Raw genomic sequence first — 21,817 nt, 5'->3', positions numbered from 1 at the left:
TCTACAACTACTTTACTACTGACTTACACATAATACAAAGACTGTTTTCATGTTATGTTGCAGTTTTAAATCTACAGATGAACATAGATATATTACTACATGCACTTTCTTCAATATAACAACCCCAGAGCAAAACACAAAAATGTATTTGTTAGTTACCTTTCAACATTTTAGCATCATCTTGTACTGCAGCATATCTCACTTTTCACTCATACATCTAGGAAGAACAGGTTATCTCTTTTGTAGTAAATTTTAAAATGAACATCAAGGCAAGAAGACCTATTTACAAGGCCCATGCACTTTCCTGAGCGTCAAATTTTTTGACACACCAGCAGCGTAATGTAGTGCTTCAAATTTACAAAGCAACTCTGTGTAGCTTTTTATGGTCTTAAAAATACAGGTGCTTTTTAGGCAGCAGTTTTGTTTAAATGTGTTTCTATTGTATTTATTTGTCTAAACATTTAACAAAACAGTTCTACTTCATGTGGTAGAGTGCATCACATAGTTTGGTTACAACAATAGCATGCATGTGACAAAGCATATAGTGCTTCCTCATCGATGATTTAGGCTACAATGCGTGGCACAGTGACTCGCGTCTTCTCAAACAGTGAATTATCTTGTTTTGCATGCTTACAGTTGATAGTAGAGTGCTTTGCTTGTTGGCTAGCCATGTGTGTACAATTAGTGTGGGTGTTAACAAAGAGGTGGAAAATAATTTCAGGGACGATTAAAAAATAACTGATACAGGGTTTCTCGGATCTCTGCAGTGTTTGGGGCGGGTAACTCCCCACCCCCAGCGGAGTTTGCGGAGATTTGCGTACTTTGTGCTCCGTGGCGACGAGGGGTAGGCAAAAAACTCTGCCTCTGTGGCGGATCGGAGTTCCGTCCCACCTGCCAAAGTCTTTAACATATTTAAAAAGAAGCCACTTACCTGTTGCCTGCCGCCTCTCCTGTGTGGCTGCTCTCCGTCTTGCTCCTCAGCCCTCGTGTTCCCTTCTGTAATTGAAACAACACTACATTGTACGTCTGACGTGCATTTTTAAAGACTTTGGGAGGTGGGAGGGAGCTTAGCAAAGCATATTTTCTTTTTTTTTTTTAAATCTTTTTATTATTTTGCATCAAGGGGGTACATCAAACAAATTATACAACAAGATATAAACATAAGTGACAAAAAATTACAGAAAAAAGTAGTTTTATGATATAATTAATCCCCATATTCTGTCCACTTTCCGTTTAGCCTGCAGACCCCTAGTATTTGCCAGAGCGTATTCCATATTATGTATCTCTTTAACAAGACTCCACCACTCAGTAACCTTTGGTGAATTTTGTTGAACCCAATCTCTAGCAATAGTCAGTCTGGCACAAGTGATTAAGATATTCAGTAAATCACATAGTACATTATTTTCCCCTGACGTTCCTATAAATACATCTTTTAACGAGAGCATAATAGGAATACCAAGTTTAGCAGAGATAACTTTAGTTACTCCATTCCAGAATTCAACAAGATTTGGGCACGAAAAAAGCATATGAATAATATCAGCTCCTTTCAAATCACATTTGGGACATTTTGTACGATCACTGAGGTTATTATTCGATGCCCATTTGAGAATCCGATCCGGTGTATAATATAAATGACATATGATTTTAAATAACTGTAGTTTAAGATTTGAGGATTGAACAGCAAGATTGAGGCTGTTTAAAAAGGAAATAATAAAGTCTTCTGTTATTTCCATTGTAAGCTGGTTAGTCCATTTTTCAGCCAATTTTTGTATGTCATTAGTATTATATCCAGAGAATATTTTGTACCCTATACTAATCAATGCCTTATCTTCTTCCCTATACATACAATTCCATACTTCAGATTCAGTCAAAGAAGTGAGTTCTATCTTCCTCAAAAAATAATCCCTAATTTGAAAATATTTAAATCTTGCCCCTTCTTGCAGTTTATAGCAAGCTTTCAATCTTGCAAACGACAAAAATCCCCTATGATCATATAAGTCTCCAAGTAAATTAATGCCAGATTTGGAAAATACACCACCTACTGTGTCTTGAAATATTTCCGGAAAGCCAGGATTAGACCACAGAGGAGTTTTATCATGAAATAAAGATATCTTGCTTTTAGTTAGAATGGAGCACCAAATGTAAGTGGTATCCCGCACCGTCTTAAATTTAACTCGTTTAAAATAATTGGGGTCATTTAGTCTATAGAAAAACATAGTTGTGTCTGCTCCTAACAAAAACTTATGAAAATATAGACATTTATCAGGGATCAGCAAGCTACGAAAGCGGGTCATAAAAGAGGACCAATAATAATATCTAACATCTGGAAGGCCCAATCCACCTTGATCATAAGGGGCTTTCTGAAGAGATATAGCTCGTCGTGCTTTCTTGTAGCCCCAAATAAAGCTACTAATAACACCCTCAAGCCTACAAAAATAAGAATTGTTTACCCTTAAGGGAATAGAACGAAAAAGGTAAAGATATTTAGGCAATATTTTCATTTTAACCAAATTTATTCGGCCAATAATACTCAATGGAAGCTTATGCCATTTCTTAAATAATATAGCAGTTTCCTTTAATAACGGTTCGTAATTTAATGCTACAATTTCATCTATATTTGACGAAATTTTGACCCCTAGGTAAGTTGCTACTTCGCATATCCCTGTCATCGACGATGGTAATTGATGATTCAGGATGATTTGAGTCTTACTGGTGTTCAAGCGATAGCCAGACACTAAGCCATATTTCCCCGCTTCTACCAAGATGCCTGTCATAGTTTCAGGAACATTCGTGGAAAAGACGGCAATATCATCCGCATATACAGTTATATCAAGATAATTTAAACCATTTACAAAAGGTTGAATAAGAGCTTGGTTTTGAAGTGCAATTAAGAAGGGTTCCATACCTAAAGCAAATAATAAGGGTGATAGAGGACACCCCTGTCGCGTCCCTCACCCAATCATGAAAGTGGAAGAACATTTGACCATATAATGATTGAATCCATTAAAAAAATTGGCCCTGTATGCCAAACGCTTGCAGCACTGCCCATATAAAATCCCACCCCACTCGGTCAAATGCTTTCTCTGCATCTAATAGAATCATACCGAGTGGGGTGGGTTTAGTTCTTGCCAGGTCAATCGCAGAAATGGCCATATTGATATGTGCCGTGGTGTCTCTTTTAGGTATAAACCCATGTTGTTGGGGTGAAACCATATAAGACATTAATGGTGCAAGTCGGGTTGCTAATATTTTTGCATACATTTTTGCATCGCTATTAATAAGCGAAATTGGTCGATAGGAACCTCTCTCCTGTGATGGTTTACCCTTCTTTAAAAAAAAGATAATTTGGGTGAGGTTCCACGATTTTGGGGCCTGTTCTCCATTACCAATTGCTTGGATAACTCTGATAAGCAGTGGAATTAGCTCTTCCATACAGTTTTTATATAGCTCTAATGGGATGCAATCCTCTCCCACAGCTTTGCCATTTGCTAGCGAATTAATTGCTGTTTTTATTTCTATTGCTGTAATATCAACCCCCAGCTGATCAGATTGTTCAACCTCCAGAGTTTTGACTTTATTTAGTGTTATGTAGTTTCTAATATTATCTTCTTTAGCTACGACTTCTGGCGTATAAAGCTCTTGATAGTAAGATGCAAATTGTTGTAATATTAGTTTAGGATCCTGAAACATCTGATTGTTATCCCCTTTAATTTCTTTAATAGCATTTTGAGCACGGTCTTCAGCCACTTTATAAGCTAAAACTTTACCAATTTTCTCCCCATTTTCGTATTGGTTAAGTTGATATTTTTTTAATTTGATAATACTTTTTTCCCTAAAGATATTTTTCATCGCTACCTTTAGTTCAATCAATTTAAAATTTAGAGCTTCTAAGTTTTCTACCCCGACTAATAAAGTTTCAGAGAGTTGATGTTCAAGATTAAGTATTTCGGTAATCATTTGCTCGTTTCGGGATTGAAGTTCTTTATTTTGTCGCCATATATATTGCTGTGTAAATCCACGTATGCTGGCCTTACATGTATCCCACTCTATTGAGGGTGAAGCTGAGCAAATATTTATATCTATAAACTCCTTTATTTGATCCTTTAGTTGCTTAATAAAATTAATGTTTGTGAATAGATGTCTAGGAAAAGAAAAAGAGCGGGGTAAGGGTCGCTCTGTAGATATCTTAAAGGTCAAAATAATTGGATTATGATCCGAAGTGATTCTTGGACATATTGTGATATTGCTAGTTTCCAAAATAGAATCTGTAATCCATATCATGTCTATCCGTGAACATAATTTATGTGTGGCAGAATAGTACTATAACCCGGTACCCGAGGGTGTAAGCATCGCCACGCATCTTTAAGTAAATGGATTGTAGCTAGATCTAGAATTGCTGCCCTAGTCTTCTTCATTCTCTGAACTAAACCTTTTCTAGTTATATCTAAATTATAATTCATAATACAATTAAAATCACCAAGTACAATATATTCCCCATCCCATGACAGCAATTCCAGATTCACTTGATCAATAACATATGGTTCATCCTGGTTTGATGCATACACCCCACAAATAGTAAATTTGTGACCTTCCCATGTTATCTGTGCTATTGCCCACCTACCAGCCCTATCAGTTAATGTCTTGTTTATTTCTGCTTTAAAATGTCTGTGTTTTAATATTGCCACCCCCGGATAGAAGCATTAAATTCCGTGCAGACTATAGTGTCATATCCAAGTTGATTTAGTAATTTTCTATCTTTATAGGCTATATGTGTTTCCGTAATGACCACGATCTGTGGATTGTACATCCTAAGTTCTTCATATACAAGATTTCTTTTATTCCTATTATTTAGGCCTGCCACATTCCATACTAAACATTTTACTAAATGCATTGCAAAAAGTATAAATCCCTATTCTTAAAGCATTCCCCAAATTTTTTTTCATATCCATCTTGTTGTATCTCCAAATAATATAGTTTTCTTAGCCCCATGATGCAATTTTTCCCCAAGATAAGCCACCCCCCACCCTTCCCTTGCCAGGCATCAACCTGTCCCAGCCCACCCCACCCCTACTTACAGGTCCCCCCATGTGAGCAGCTGCCGTTCTATTTGGCAGCTTTAGCGCGGAGTTAACCACCTCGAGGTCTGGGCATTCAAATAATAATAGAAAATTATTGAAGGCCATGTCTAATTTTAAGTAGATTTTCTCTTTTTTTTTTAAACATTTCTGTCTTATCTATTATATTAATTAAGACCTTATATAACCAATCCTGCTTTGTCCATTGATCCCATACAGTTGCCTACATCTTTCTTATAGCATAGTCAACAAAGCAAGAAGAATTAAGGAATAAAGAAGAGTTATTCAGTAATAGCTTTCTTTTCCAATTTCCACTCAGCCAATGCTCTTTCTACTTCGTTTTCTTCCAAAAAATAATAACTTCGGCCATTTTTAAGCACTTTCAGTTTAGCTGGTTTTTGCAGGTAAGCTTGGCCACCTAGCTCCTTTATTGGATCTATATATTGCTTCAGTTTCCATCGTCGTTCCATGGAAAGTTTACTTAAATCAGATCTTGCAAAGAAAGTAATTGAATCAATAGTAACAGGAGTATTTGGTCTTGCTTTTAGCGAAATAGCCTGGCGTAGCAAAAAATTACCAATATATATCAAGATTGGGCGAGGATATTTACTGTTCTTATTTCTTTGAAAAAGAGGAAGTTGATGGGCACGTTGTACCTGTGAGTCCCAGTCCCAATCAGATAGTTCAGGAAATGCTTTCTGAAGCAAATGAACAATAAATGCCCTAGCATCAGCTCTCTCAGCTCCTTCCGCAATTCCAAATAAGCGTAGATTCTGTCGTCGCTGCCTATTTTCCAAATCTTCAAGCATAGCTTGCATTTGGCACAGTTGAGATCCATGTGTATTTACAGCTATCTCGGAACGGACTGATTTTTCCTCTGTTAACACAACTCTTTGCTGAAGCTCTGCCATCTCTTGAGAGATAGTGCCAAGTTTACATGACATTTCCTGCAGGGAAGACTGGGTCTTATTATTGTCTTCCCTCATCTGTTGGTAATGAGATTGAGCCTCTTTTTGTTGCTCATTCAATAGCTGTAGAATCATCTGAAATGAGGAGGATACCTCCCCTTGAAGTGTCCAGTCTGTTGAAAAAGCATTATTATACGAAGTGCTGGCTGAGTATTGATCATTAGAATTCTGTGATTCAGCAGCTTCAGTAATTACCGATTCATTTAATAGTCCTATGTTTGATGTTATCTCAGAAGATACTGCTGTTGAGGCAGATATTATAGTTGGTGCTTTAAGATTCATTGCAGTCTCTGTATTAGGAATGGAAGAAGGAGGGGGTGAGATCTCCCGTGATGAATTCAACTCGACAATCCCTTCCGAATCCGAAATAGAGATGCAAGAGGGTGGAGTTGATATGATTTGTGATGTCTGCGCTAGAGCGCCACCATCAGTTGTCCCTTTTACTGGATTTTTATTAGCAATCACATCCATCGTAGTAGTAGAGTCACTGACAACTGCTGAAGTAGTGCTTAACTCAACTGGGCTATTTCCAGATAGCCGAAGTGCCATTGATTTCACTCCACCCTTGGATTGTACCCATTGTCTTATCGGACTATTTTCCGCAATCGATTTCATAGTAGCAGTTTTAGGTTTGTTTAATACCTTTTTAGTTTTGTTCTTGATTTTACCTCTTCCTTTCTTGATGCCGGCTACTTTATCTTTAATAGAGGGTGAGGTTTTGTTATTTACCATGTCAGAGATGTCATAATATTCCTCATCAGTTTCTACTCCATCCGTATGCTCCAAATGTTCCATGTGCTCTACCCCTGTACTCCCCTTACACCCCATTGAATCGTGACTTTGTATCTCCTCATCTCGTGGCGCCAAAGTAGTAGTGGAATGTGTAGCCTGAGTAATATTCGGATTCATATTACTTTCAGAAATAATTAGTAGAGGAGTCTCAGTAGTGGTATTAATCTCTGTTGTAATCAATGCAGGGGTAGGAATGCCTGTACCATTATTACCAACATCATGCTGCATCTCTTGATTATTTACAATGATACAGCCAACCTCAGGAGAACTGTTTGGCTGTGGAATCATAGGGTTACTTTGTATCATTGGTGGTAATGTATCTGAGGCAAAGTCATTTTTACCACTATTAGCATTAATAGCATTAATAGACATACGAGGTGCTAGTTTGTCAGTCACAGAGCATTTTTCCACTCTCTCTTGCCTACCAAAAGTTTCCGGTGTGCTCTCAGCGAGGGTGGAGACAGCAAGGCTGGTCGGTGCTGTCTGCTTTGTCGTTGCCGCTGCCGTCAATCGCGTATTCCTCCCTTGGGGTTTCGGTGCCATTTCTCCACACTCCGCTGTCGATCTTAGGGAAAGTAATGAGGAGGAGCGCCGGTTAACCTTAGAGCTGAACCAGCTGATTACAGCCCGACTGCTCACTGCTACCGGAAGAAAGCGCCGCTGCAGCTGTACAAAGCGAAGCACTCCCTTTACCCGGCTCTCGATCAGCCGGAATCGCAGCATCCGTTTACTCTGCCTTAATTTTCTGGCTCCAAACACACCGAGTCAATCCCCCTGACCCCGCTCCTAATCAGCCGGGGGCCACAGCATGCGTCTTACTCCGCCTTAGTTTTGGGCTCCAAACACCGCGTCGCTCAGCACGCCGTCCCCCCACACTGCCCGCGACTTCGGCTGACCTGCGTTACCAGACCACGCGCAGCTTAGCCCAGCCTGCGTCAGAGCAGCTCAGCCCCGCTCAGTCAGCACAGCCAGCCGGTAAGTTTTCAGCTTCTCGTTTAAATTTTTTATCAGCTACTCCTCCAGCTACTCCTCCAGGACAGCCAAATCATCCAGTTTTCGGCCACATATGATGGATAGACACGCCCCCCTCACTCAGTGAATAGCTCAGTGAATAGCTCAGAGCTCGATCGGCGTTCCTCCACACAGGGGTGTCAATCCGCCATCTTGGACCAGCATAGCATATTTAAAAAACCCTGTGAAAAAATAGCATAGCATATTTTCACTGGGTTTTTTAAAACTCAGTGGAAATACGTGTAGAGGCACTACGCCCAGGGTTAATGAATATGCATCCGCTTCATCTGGTGTAGGCTCTGCTTAATGTGTGCTCGATAGTCATCTCAATGAGTGCGTCCATTTTGATATTGTGTACGTGTGTGTGTAAGTTCTGTGTGAGAGGATGTCTGTCGTGTTCTCAGATACGGTCTCAGGCGCCTCATCCTTGTCTATCAATTCTTGTATTATTGTGTCCCAGTGTGCTGCACTTGGTGTTTTGTGCAGCCCAAGCATGTCTTCTCTATGTAGCGCAACACTTTCTGTATTGGCCCACACTTGCAATGAACACTTCCAAGCGAGTGGAGCTGGGGGTTCAGAGGAGCACCATCTTTTATTGATCAATCGTTTTGCTAAGATTAATCCCAAAGTGATAAATTGGAAAGTGAATCTTAAGCTTTTGGTGTTAGCATGGAGGTTCAGTTTACAGGTTTCCCAGCACAGGGGTATCGCACGGTCTGTGAAGCGACTCATTCAGGTCACCACTTATTCTCAATATTGCCTCCAACATGGGCAGCTCCACACCATTTGTAACAAATCCACATCTGCTGCTTGACATTGTTGGCCGGCGGCATCTGTGTAATTATAGTATTTATTAATTTTCACTAGGGTGAGGTATGCCCTTTGGGTAATATAATATTGTATTAGGTGAAATCGCATATTACGTGGGACAATATTTGGTCCTTCCAGTACCCTCTCCACTCAGAGTCTGTGAAGGGTCATTGTAGATCCCTTTCCCAACTTGTCCATAAGGGGAGTAATGTAATCACTGTATGAAGGGTGAGGGAGGTGGTTAATCATGTGGGAGCCCCGTACCGTGACGGTCAAATATTGGATAGTCAAGTGCATTGGGTGGGTCTCGCGACATGTCACCCCAGTGTTGATGTAAAGTGGCTATAATAGTTTGGTGTATTAGGAATTGCCCATGTTGGATCAAATTCCTCTCTGCCAAAAAGGCAGAAGACATCAGGTTGCCCTCATGGTTTAAATCCCCAGTGTTGTGAATACTGTCTTCTGTTAGGCATTGTAATACTGATGGGAAAGGGCAGTAGGTGTGTTGCCATGTCTGACAGTTGACATGCAGAAAGCCACTGGGTTACCCAAAGCAGTTGCGCTGCTAGGTAGTATTGTCATAAGTTAGAAATGGCGAGCCCGCCTTAGTTTGTCGGCAAATAGAGCTTCGAGAGGGCAACTCTGTTACATGAGGCCCCCCAGATGAGTCCCCTCATCACTCCCTCCAAATTCCTGAAGAAAGCTGGTGGAATGTACAGAGGAAGGTTGGCAAAGAAGTATAAAAGCTGCGGTCAAACTATCATTTTAACTAGAGCTACACAACCCATAGTCGAAAGAGGGAGTGTGCTCCAGAATTAAATTTGAGAACAAATGGAGTTCATCGCCTTGCCCAGGTTGCCTTCAAGTAGATCATCCTGCCGATGATATATACAAAACCCTAAATAGCAGGAGGTGTTCATTTGCTAATCTATACTGGCATTATTGAGCACTTAATCCGGATTGGGGCATGTGTTGTAAAACAGTTAAAGACAGGACTTGGCTGCATTTATTCAAGTCAAGTCAAACCACTTTATTCGATTAATTAAAATCATAAAAGTATGCTATACATATACAAAACAGTTAAAAATATTGTTAAAATATGTTATACAAGGTAAAAACGCAGTACAAAAACAGTTAAAAATCATTAACAATCAATTCCATGATTAAAACCATTAATCGATATACATAAACATTGTTTTAAGAGGATTGAATTACTTGTGCAGCTTCCTGTCTAACCCTCCTGTTTCTAACGGACACTGCAAGGAAACTGGCAACACAGAACATGATTTCAGGGGATTCCAACAGTTGTAAAGATAGTAAAGCAGGTTTACACTGGATAAAATTCATCTTTTTCAATAATGGGAGAATAAACCTTTTCCTGGCCTCATGGTACAAAGGACAAAAAATCATAAAGTGCAGGGTGTCTTGGGAAGAAAAATCGTCACATTTGCATGGAGCGGCGTCCTCGAGCCTACTCCAGCCCTGCAAATCCCATAGTACCATATGTATTTGGTTGAACCGGAACTTTGTCAACAGCCATCTATGAAAAGGGTTAGTCACTATGGACAAATAAGGAGACATCGCTGATGACAAAGTAACCAGAACATGGCCCCTGACCGATGGTTTACATAATTCTGCTGCTTCCCGCTCTGCCTCACTTAGCATGGTAAAATTAGTTTTTACCCACGCTAAGTCAGCCTTACATAAAGATTCTGATTTGGAAAAAATCTCAGGGCGCCCCATATACACAGCTAACATTTTTATATAGGACAGCCACTGAATTTCCTTCATGTTGCCTAATTTGATACAGTCCTTTAGAATCTTGTGATTTAGTGAAAGGTTCGAATTCAACAAAATTTTGATCCATAGCAGGATAGGAGCTATCTTGATTATGTCTGTTATATATCCTATCCCCAACTCAAGATGGACAGAGTGAGTAGCTGTGGATTGTGGAAGGCCTAAGAGGGACCGTAAACATTTATTTTCTTCTGTTTGAATACGGTTGGGGTTGGTAAACCCCCATATTGCTGCACCATACCTTGCGATTGAAATAGTCTTGGCTTTATAGATTGCCAGGATCGCCTCATAGGGTTTCCCCGCCAATCTGTTAGCGAATCCTAACACTGCAGCAGAAGAATTTCTCACTGCGTTTACCTTTATTGAGAGCTGTGGGGACCATGTTCCCCTATCATCAAAAACTACTCCCAAATAGGTAAATACATTTACTCTGGTGATTTCTTAACCGCCACAGTAGAAGGTCTTAACTTTATTTTTTGAGGCACCCACCGACATAACATGAGATTTGGCTTTATTTACCACCAGATCCAGGCTTATCATATAATCCCCGAAAGAGTCCAGCAGTCTTTGTAGGCCCAGCGGCGTCCTTGCCAATAAGACGGCATCATCGGCATAGAGGAGCACCGGAATCAGTCTTCCTCCCATGCGCGGGATGTCAGGAGTGGCTGTTAACAAATTTACCTCCAGCGAGTTTACATACAACGTAAACAACATGGGGGCCAAGATGCATCCCTGACGCACCCCTCTACCAGATTTAAAACTTGCTGTGCATTTCCCCTCGTTCGTCATCCTAATTGAGGCATTTAGGTCTTTGTGTAACTCGGCCAGAAAATACACAAGGGACCGATCGAGGCCCAACTCCAGGAGCATTGTCCACAGCCTTGATCTATTAACTAGATCAAAGGCCGTGGACAAGTTCATAAGCCCGGATAAATAGAGCCCCTTGACGCCTTCGTGTATTTAGCTATAATAAGGTGTAGGTTCAGACATTGGTCCTCCGTGCTCCTCCCCGCTCTAAAGCCGTACTGGGCGTCGGACAGTATGTTGTTGTCCGAAGCCCACCCTGTTATCCTTGCTAGAATAACCTTCCCTAAGATTTTGATGGAAGAATCCAGCAAAGATATAGGCCTATAGCATCTAGGGTCTCCCCTTTGACCTTTCTTTAACACTGGAATTATTATCGAGCGGGACCATGACTTAGGGGATCCTACACTGGCCGAGGTATTGAAGACATTAGTCAGGATATTTGCCCAGTACATCGAGTTAGCCTTATACATATCTGGGGGTACCCCATCCGGGCCTGGTGCCTTTCGTCCTGCTGTGCCCTCAATTGCTTTAGCAACTTCAGCTTAGTTAAACCTTACGGGCATAACAGGGGGTTTAGAGGTTGGGGCCACAAAGGTCTCCAGCTCTAGATGACTACCATAGATGTTTTCGAAGTGGCTCAGCCAATCCTCCTCAGCAATATTTATTTCTAAGATAGTATTTTGAGTACAGGAAAACAAGGCGGTATTAATAATAGACCAAAACTTGGCACTATCTTTTAGGGTTGCTTTATCCATAAGCTCAGCCCATGCTTCGTGTTTAATTTCGTTTTTCCTTGCCTGCACTACTCTTGAATACTCTCTCCTTAGCTGAGCCACCTGAACTTTTTTGCTAGGTTGTTCCTGAAGAGCTTTTTTCGAGAAGGTTATGGGATTTAGTACATTTGTGGTCGAACCAGCCCATTGCCGGTTTATTTTTTGCTACTTGACAATTGGACGTGAGTTCTTTGGCCACTTGGGAGCAGATGGCTTCATATGAGGTTATTATATCTACCCCATTAGAGAGGGGATCTCCACAGATATCCAATTCCTGGGCAGCCTTGACAGTAATATTATGGAAAAAGTCCTCTGGCACTACCTTACTCCAATTTAACCTCTTCCCCTGATCTCTGGCTTTAACCTCCACTACAGCCTGAGTCGGAACAGTTTTATTTAAAAGAAAAAAAACATTTATTAACTCGATCACCACAGGATTGTGGTCACTAAAGGAAGAAGGTATAGCATTATATGAAATTACATATTTTAAAAGTCCTGAGGAAAGAAATATGTAGTCAATAATTGTTTCACAATCCCTTCCTATATACGTGGCAACACGGGTACTTTTATCAAAAAACCCAGCCTCAAACAGATCATTGTTAGACAGGAGTTTCTCCAGTGCTTCCCCCTTGAGATTATGCTGCGGGGATGTGAAATCTGGGCCATCATTATCAATTAATAGACAGTTCTGACTACATAGATGCACATTAAAATCGCCCAACAAGATATATTGGCAAAAAGTGGTTTGCTTTGCGTTATAAGTATTTAAAAAGTCTGTCAACCAAACCAAGTGTTCATTTGGGGAATCCCCCTGCTGCGAATTATAACAGTTCACTAGAATTAATTTAGTATTATTTGTCAGACATAATTCCAAAATAAGAAAATTATGGGAGGCACTATCTACCCTTTTAACTCTCCCCCTTACATTCACAGAGACCAATAGCACAAGGCCCCCTCTATCTCTCCCTGCTGACGATCTCAATGCAGGAACAAAATACGAAGTGAAACCATCCACCCAAAAATCATAGTCCTTATCCCAAGTCTCTTGGAGGGCCACAATATCATGTTGTTTAACAAAATTTAACCAGTTATTTTCATCTCTCTTGGAACGCAGACCAGCAACGTTCCAGCTTATCATCTTAACCATTTCCCCCTAGGTATTGCACACATTTACTGGGTTACATTTGGTATTTGGAGAGATCAATAAAATATAATCAGGTACCAAGGGGACCAGATTTAAAGGGGTCTCGTCTCCTGGTCCCTCACAGGCCTCTCGTCAATCGCACATCTCTAGGCCAGAGAGTGCATCAAATCTGTTATGTGTGACAATGTTGGGCCCATATTTGAAATAGTTCTCTCCACCGGGTCCTTGCATTGGGCCTGGCGTCTGAGCCATGACAGCTGTGTATGGTCTCAGTCTCGCACTAAGTGGGGGGGCTCTAGGTTGTTGATTGTAGAAGAACCCAAGTGGACGCACACAAATACTATTGGCATCGTACGTCATAGAGGCTGCCCTTAGCAAAACTGTGGCCACATGTTGTGGGTATCTAAAATGTACAATTATGCAGTCCCCATTACACAACTTTCTGGAGGGGCCAATCCAGTTGGCCCTTCTAGTTGTTAAAATGTCAGAAGCAAATTTTATAGGGAAACCACACCTCCTGTTCAACCACGACACAGTTTTGTTTTTGAGGGAATCATGCGATTCCTCAAATGTCTGGGCCGAGTGCGGATCATGAGGCAGAACGTTGGTTAAAACAACTACGTAGGGGGTACAATCCGGGGGAAGGTTTATAAATCTACTTCTCCTAACAGGGTTATTGCTAGATGTACCATCAGGCCCTGTTGTCGGTCGTGAGGCTACACTCCCTACTGTAGTAGGGGCCGGGGTAACTGGATCAGTTCTAATTATGCGCTGCTGATTTTTAGCCCTAGCTTCCTGCTCTGCCCCACCTGTCCCCTTCCCAGCCGGTTTTATACTATCCGCCTCTGCTAATTGTTTTGCTATCAGGCCTCCTAGCCTCTTTACTTCGGCAGTGACACAGTCAAGTTTACGCACTAGGGGTTGGACATACTCTTCTAATTTTGCTTCGAACTTGGCTTCCAGGGAGCAAAGTAATTGGGCAAATAGGTCTGGATTTATTTTATTTTTAGCCACATTACTTTCTTCCTGTACTATAATAGACTCAACAATGTTGTGTTTTGCTGGTATGGAGGTATCTACCCTTCTTTTTGTATGCTTCCCCCCTCTTTTACTTTGTTGTTTCCTGCAGGTTCTAACTGGTCTATTGCTAGGCAGTGCCTCCTCATTTTCAGAACTTGCAGTATTTAAGACTTCTAAATGCGGCTCTGTGTGAACCTGGGCTACCACCGTGGTTACCACAGTGGGACCCATGTCAGGGGTGGCAACCTCTGGGGGATCCTCCAAAGGAATCAGAGAATCTTGGGCAGGGTCAGATGGACTTCCCCTGCCTAGCGAGGCCCTTCTATCATTATTTATTTTGTTAACCATCTTTACCAGGTAGTTATCAATGGGGCCTACCCCCGATACGAATTTCTCCTTTGAGGCACTTGGCATAGTTTTCCCAATTTTCCCAGATTAAATATACTTCAGGGTAATAAAGCAGGGTATGTGACCTGTGCTGTACAGTGATGAAAACAAAACAAGAGGGGAATCGGTTACCAGACCCTCAACCGTGTGAAAACTTTACCAGATGTCATTGTCCTGAATCTCCAGCAAAGCTGACGCGAAATGGATAGGGTCTATGGCCTGTCCTGTCTCTTCCTGTCTATGACTGTCATAGACTGTTCCGCCCTTGTCCCGGGCTTCTCCCGCGACGAGGGGAGTAGCGCTGCTGTTTATGCGCCTCCTGGCGGGAAATTGCGGTGCGCGGCTTCCGGCCGCTGAGGGTGCTGGGAAAGGTAGTCCCGTCGTCCCCAAGTCCTGCTCTCCACTCTGCGGCGGCACTCGATGGCAGGGAGTGCGGCGGCGGGAGGCAGGCTGGAACGGTGCTTCTGGGTTTCTCCACAACGGTTTGACCCCACAGGTAGAAGTGCGGCAACACCCCGTAGATTCAGCGGTCTCCCCCTGCATTTATTGATAGCCCAGATAGGGTAGCGATCTCCCCCAGGATGTGTTCCACATCTCCTGGGATTGGATGCACGTCTTCTAGATATAAGAGGAGATCCTCAGCATATAGAGAGATGGTGTGTATGCCATCTCCCAAAGAGATTCCCCAACCAGCGCCCCTCGCTCGTTATTTTGCTGTCAGTGGCTCCTCCGCTAGTGAAAACAACAATGAGGATAGTGGACACACTTGTCTGGTTTCCGCCGCACCTCAATTGGGGCAGAAATATATGGGCCTGTCTGTACCTTCATCCCTGGTTCTTGATACAGGAGCCGGATCATTTTAATGAATATTTCCCATAGTCCATAAAGGGGCAGTACCGCAAACAGTAAGTCCCATTCCAGAGTATCAAAGGCCTTCTCTCGGTCTAGTGATCAGATAGCCTGAAAGAGGCCATTGGTCCGGTGCACATTTAGCTACCCTGAAAAACTTTGGAGGTTCAGTGAGGTACTTTGCGTTGGGACAAATTCATTCTAGTCGTCATGAACTAGAGATTAAACCAGTGGTGCTAGCCGATCAGCCAGGAGTTTTGCTAGGATTTTGTAATTGGTATTCTATAATGCCAAAGGTGTGTATGAGCTTAGTTCCATAGGGGTCCTGTTAGGTTTAGGGAGCGAGACCAGTCACGCTTCATTCATTGATTTTAGGAGGGTGGTTTCTTCTATAGTGGCAGTATAGATCACATGCAGGTGCAGTACCAATGTTGCTGCATATGTTTTGTAAAATTCTGTCGGGAGCCCATCTAGGCCAGGGGTTTTCCCGGTTGTCAGTGTCGCTATGACCCATTTGATCTCCTCTTGTTCTATCTGAGCAATTAGTGCCTCGGTCTGTTCTGGTGTTCTGGTGGGCAGGCGTATCGTGGTCAAGAAGGCATATGTTCTTGCACGGTTGTGTGGGGTTGGTGGATTTGTAAAAAGCTGTATAGTGTTTTACCAGCTCAGTATGTGTTTTGTGTTGGGTGTACACTATGGGGCCGGCTGCGGTGCATATAGGGTGTATTGGGTGTTGAAGCTGTAGCAATGTCACCAATCTTACGGGCCTCTCGATATCATGTGCGTGCGTGCCGAGTGTGCTGTGTAATTTAAGCATTGCTGTCGCTCTAACAGTTGTATGTTTTCACTGCGTTTCCTATGTAGACATTGGGGGTCTCCTGCTCAAGATGCCGTTTGCGTTTCACAGGGTAATATCTCCTGTTCTATCTTTCCTATTTCTAAGGTTTGCTGCCTAAGTTTGTTCCAGGCGAGTCCAATGCTATGCCCTCTAATGAACACTTTAAATGCCTCCCATTTGATAGACCTTCCACGTGCAGTATCTATGCTGCTGCCAAAGAATTCTGCGGTGGCTGTCTTCAGTGATGTTCGAAATACTGAGCCTTCCAGGGCCGCCGGCTGGAGACACCAGTTGGGGACCGGGGGTGGGCCAGCTTCCCAGCTCAGTTGCATCAGTTGAGGATTGTGATCGGAGTGTGTTCGACCTGGATATTCCGTGTGTCTAATAAACTGTAAAAGTGAGGGAGAGCTTACAATCCGGTCCAGTCTCACATGGAGATCATATACATGGGAATATAAGGAGTATATGTGGCTATCTGGATTATGGTCATGCCATATATCTGTCAAAGACCAGTGCGTAAGTCAAGTGTTCAGGGCTAATGCATTTGAGGAGGCCGTTGTGTGTGTCAAGCAAGGGAAGGAATGGTCTAGGACAGTGTCCAGTACAGAATTGAAGTCCCCCCAGCAAACACAGAATCTATCTGCAGGATGCAAGCGCTGTGTGAGGCGATGCAAGAAGGCGGTTTGGTCCATATTTGGGGCATATATAGACACTATTAGAATGGACTGACCATTTAATCAACCTTTCACAAGGATATGCCTGTCATCTTGGTCTGACCTCACCCCTTCAGCTGCAAAAGGGGTCCCTGCACTGGCCCATATCAGTTTCCCTGTAGCTTGAGTGGAGAAGTTGATGCTGAATACTTGCCCACTGCAGCGTCGACAAAGTCGGGTGGCCTCTAACTGTCTTATGTGCATCTCTTGTAATAATGCTATGTTGGTGGCCCTGCATTGCAGTTATGAAAATATAGAGTATCGCCTGGACGGGGTATGAATGCCTCTGATGTTCCAAGTAATTATGTTAATTCATGCCATGTGGTTTGATTGTGCGTCTGTGCTTTGTATCTAAGATGCAGATAGCTTATTGATCTACTAGAGATGTGCCTGACTGAGTGTGCGAGTTCTGGGTGATGCTTGCCATAGCGTAGGGTGGATAAATGTGTGGCAGTAATAGGGCAGGTCTCAGACGAGAACCCTCCCAAACCTTGTTACAGTTGCACACTGCGTCCAACAATGTCAGTTTGGGTCAGGACTTTCTCATGCAGTGCTGGTGATTCCTGTGTACCCTTGTGATATGGCAACCATGGTGTCTTACACTAGCCGGCGAGTGTCAGATAAACTCACAGTGTTCCCAATTTTGCTGCAGAGTGGTACTGTGGTATCGCTGCCTCCTGGTGTACGGTAGGCCACCGCGGCAAGATTGTGTCTTTGAACAGATAGTTCCAGCCCTGACGACCTCATCGATCTGCACTGGAGCGGTTTGTGTTTATTACATTTTCGATCGTTTCTGTCACGGCCGATTCCACCTGAGCATCAGATGTCATGTAATCAGGCGCCAGTCCCAGGCCCTCCAGTCAACCCCCGGCCTCTGCAGGAGAGTCAAAGAAATGCGTAGTGCTTTTAGCCACCACCTGAAGTAATGCTAGAAACAAAAGGGAGTAGCGCATCTCCAGATCACGGAGGCTTCTCTTCACCTTCTGGAAGGATACCCTACACTTCTGCACTTGGGCAGTGTAGACTGGGAACAGCATAACACGTGTTCAGTACCAATATTTCCAGTGATTTCCACATTTCCTTTAGTATAGCGTCTCTGTCCCTAAAGTACAGCAGTTGAATCAGGAAGGGCCTGAGTCTCGCGCCCGGAGGAGGCCTGAAGGCTGGCAACCTGTGTGCCTGCTCCAACACAAATTGAGGAATTACCACGTTCTCTGTTAGTTGCCCTCATATCCAGAGCTCTGCATAGGACACCTAGTCCTGGCCTTTGACATCTTCTGGCAACCCCACCAATGGGATATTATTGTGTCTTGATCGGCCCTCTGCATCCTCTAGCCTCTCCTCCAACGCATGGACCTTTGCTGTAAGGCTGAGGGTAGTCGTGTTGGAGCTAGCAGCGGGGCAGAGTTCCATGAGTGGGACTTTGTGAGCTTGTACCTTGTTTGCTAGCTTTTAGTGATCCACATGCGATAATGTAAAGTCTGTGGTGAACTTGTCTATTTTTGCTTCTAAGAGTGAGTTTGTTCAAGTGATGTGCCAAGCTTCTATACCGCATTCAGAACCAAGTCAATTTTTGTTGTGGATAATGTCTAGTGCACAGAGTCTGCATTCAGGGCCATGTGTGTCTGAGGGAGTCCATCTGGGTCTGGGCAGTTCACTGCCTGCGGGGTGTTGGATTGTAGATGACCCATGGCTAGCTGTTGAGCTATAGGCAAAGGTCTGCCGAGTCTTGGGTCACCAATGAGGGAGGGATGGGGCTGGATCCGATGCAGTAGGGGTGGTGTGGAAGCACATCCCCTGTGCCGGTCTCTCCGATCACAAGGGAAACCTTGATGTGCGAGTGTGCCATGTGGGGGATCTGGGGGGCGAGAATCATGCCCAACCCCTGGACTCCTGGGGTAGGTTCTCTGTGCTGGATTCTAGGGTGTCTGACAACCCAGCGCAAGTTGTGACCTCAGGCTCAAGTAAGCTGTGGTCTATTGTCTTTTCATACTCCCTCTGAATCCGGGAGCCAAGCAAGGTGAGGGAAGGCCATCAAGCAACACTTTTGTTTCCTGAACAAGACCAGCATCGGAGCCCCATCTCTCCACACCCCTTTCTCCTTATTGTTCTAATTGTCTCTAGACCACTCTCAGCTACCCCAGTAGCAAAGACTTGCATGGGAAACACAGCCTGTGCCCACATCGGTTGAATGCCGGACCACCTGTGGCAAAAGCAACTCCTCCAATGGTAGTGTTTTAGGAGGCAGGCTGGCAGCATGGAAGACCACCGTCACCAGGGGGAACACTGGTGGGTTCAGCTGTCTAATTAGTATTATGCTGGCTTGTAGGCTCAGTAAGTGCAGCGGCAACCAGCGTAGATGTTAAGGGAGCGGGGTGGGCCTCCTTTGGGCGCTTGCACACCTTCAGGCCGGGCCCTGATGCAGCCCCCCAGCTGTTGTCAGCACATCTCTCTGGCCTCCCCACTACTTACTTCAGGTCCAAACAGCTGAGGGAACTTATCTGGCGAACATCCAATCTCGGCTTGGTCACGGAGATGCCTCGGAGGGCGGGGATCGCGTTTTGCTCTTGTCGGGATAGGCCTTCTACCCATCACTAGTCGCTCCTGTCTCCAGCTATTGTGCTGTGTCACTGCAGCGCAGCTGCCCAACTCAGACCGTTCTGGGTCCAACTCAGAAGCCTCCCCACAGCAACAGGAGGCACCGCTGCATCAGTGTCTCTCTCTGCCTGTGTTCATTCGCCATTGCCAATTCCATCTGCGGGCCCGGGAGCCCCGCGAAGCATCACGTTGGCAGCACACTTTCAGCCCTCTGGGGTTTTCTGCCCCAGTACAGCCCGCAGCTCTGCTGGGTTTGTCAGGCCACGGCTCTCCTGCTTCATTTTTTCCAGCACCAACAGGGCCAACAGCAGTGTGGGATGGTTGCGCTCGTCAGCTGCGTGTGGATCGTGTCCATTTTCAGGGATTTTTCAGGACAATAAGGAAAGGCAGCGAAGCTGTGCTAAATTGCGTCCTCAATCTTGGCCAAGCCCCCCTTTTCAGGCAGTAGTTTGCATGAAAGAAGCATGCCATGGATTTTGCCACATACCCAAATGTACAACAATTCGTAAACCTGGCAATGCGTCAGAATCCTACACCTCCCCAGGGAATGTGTAGGGAGATGCAATGAGGAAAAGTACTTTTCTCACTCCTGCTTTTTTCCTGTTTCTATGCATGCTGCATTCTGCAGCACACATACAAAGAGGAAAATACCTCATATAATTGTTTTTCTACAGGAAGGCCTCCCTTCCTGCACAAAAACAACCTGCCCCACTACACAGCACCCTAGCACCATGGTACAAGGGTGTCTCCATTGGCGCATGACAGCCAGGTGTACACCAGCAAAGGAAACAGCATAGGGATCCATCATATTGTTGTAAATATGTGCATCCATGTGCTCTGAAAGTAATGCAGCATGATGCCGCCAAACCCTTCCAGCTCCGCACTGCAATACTTTCTTCTAAATTTAGCCCCAAGTGTACAAATACATACAATGTCTAAACACTATAAATACAAAAAGACAACATAAGAGCTTTGGATGCCAATCTACCACTGTTCTAGTGGCCTATTTACTATTACAGTACTGTTCTACTTAAATGTATCAGATTAGGGGGGGCGCTAGAGGGCGCACTGCGGAATGGCTGGCTAACTAGACAGCTCCGCCGGACGGCTCATTTCTCTGCTAAAATAACGAATATACAGGCACGTAATCTGATGCCACAACAGAAATTACGGGAGCGGAAGGTATCCAGAACACGATAAGGTACTTATGGACGTTGTACGAGCCACAGAACGGAAGAATTTTGTCCCGTGAGGATTGCCGATGATCGAGATCGGAGTGGACAAGATGGCGGCTCCGCGGGACCTGTCGGAGTAATAGATGAATCATACTCCCGGACAACTCCCTGCAGAAGCGCGCCGATGCCCAAACGTAAACCTGTGAGTAAATGCGCCGAAATACTGTGCTGGAAGTTACCGCGTTGAGCAGAACAAGCTGCGATACGAAGTGTACGATACTTGCATTTCTGCGATAACTTGGTGGCGACTTGCAGGCGATTGTTGCCGTGTGTGTCGCAGGGGTACGAGCGTCCTGTCACCCGACACACTTGTGCTGTACAGTAACGCATGGACCCGCGGCACTTGATGTACGCTGCTATGCTGGTGACAGCGAAGGCGCAGAACAATCTTAACTCAGTGCGGCACTGGGTGTATAAAAGCGCGAAGAAGGAGCACTAAGATGGCAGCGCCCAGACCTGTAATGTACTTTGCTGACACCGAATCATTCATTGCGGGAGCTAAATATGAGCAGGATTAGCGTACACACCGCAGGCATCTATACTGCACACGCATTAAATACTCTGAGATCCATGGGCACTGATTCGAGCAGAGGATCCATGGGTTACCATATATGTACAAATTGATTGTTCTTCGGACCACGCACAGGCCGTGTTACTGCCCATCCTAGCTGTATCTCGCGGACCCAAAGGCACTCTGGGCTCCACAAATCCCTTCACCAGTGTGATGATGCCAGATTAAAGGGGCGAAACACACACCACCGTTTGCCACGGCGAGGGAACACAAAAACGTCCACTGCATTTAACTGCAATCGCAAGACACGCTTTGCAACACATGATGCACGTAACATGCCTAGACTATTGCTGCGCTGTGTAATAGTGTACTGATCGGTGTTCTTGAATACGGCCACAGTAACACACGGCATTGTTTGGGTCTCGCAATTTGCACGACTAACCAGTGGTGGCAGCCGTTTTAGTATGTGTGGACCATATATATGGCGGG

The 21,817-nt window shown here is 44.1% G+C and overlaps 1 protein-coding gene across 1 annotated transcript in view; it reads left to right on the top strand.

The window, feature by feature from the left end:
• Window positions 1-21,817, top strand: part of GALR1 (galanin receptor 1) — an 890,007-nt gene that overhangs the window by 711,693 nt on the left and 156,497 nt on the right. The window lies entirely within an intron of this gene.

Source organism: Lissotriton helveticus, chromosome 4_1 (genome assembly GCF_964261635.1).
Source record: "Lissotriton helveticus chromosome 4_1, aLisHel1.1, whole genome shotgun sequence".
In the NCBI taxonomy this organism is placed as follows: Eukaryota; Metazoa; Chordata; class Amphibia; order Caudata; family Salamandridae; genus Lissotriton; species Lissotriton helveticus.
This window is presented reverse-complemented; position numbering and strand designations above follow the sequence as displayed.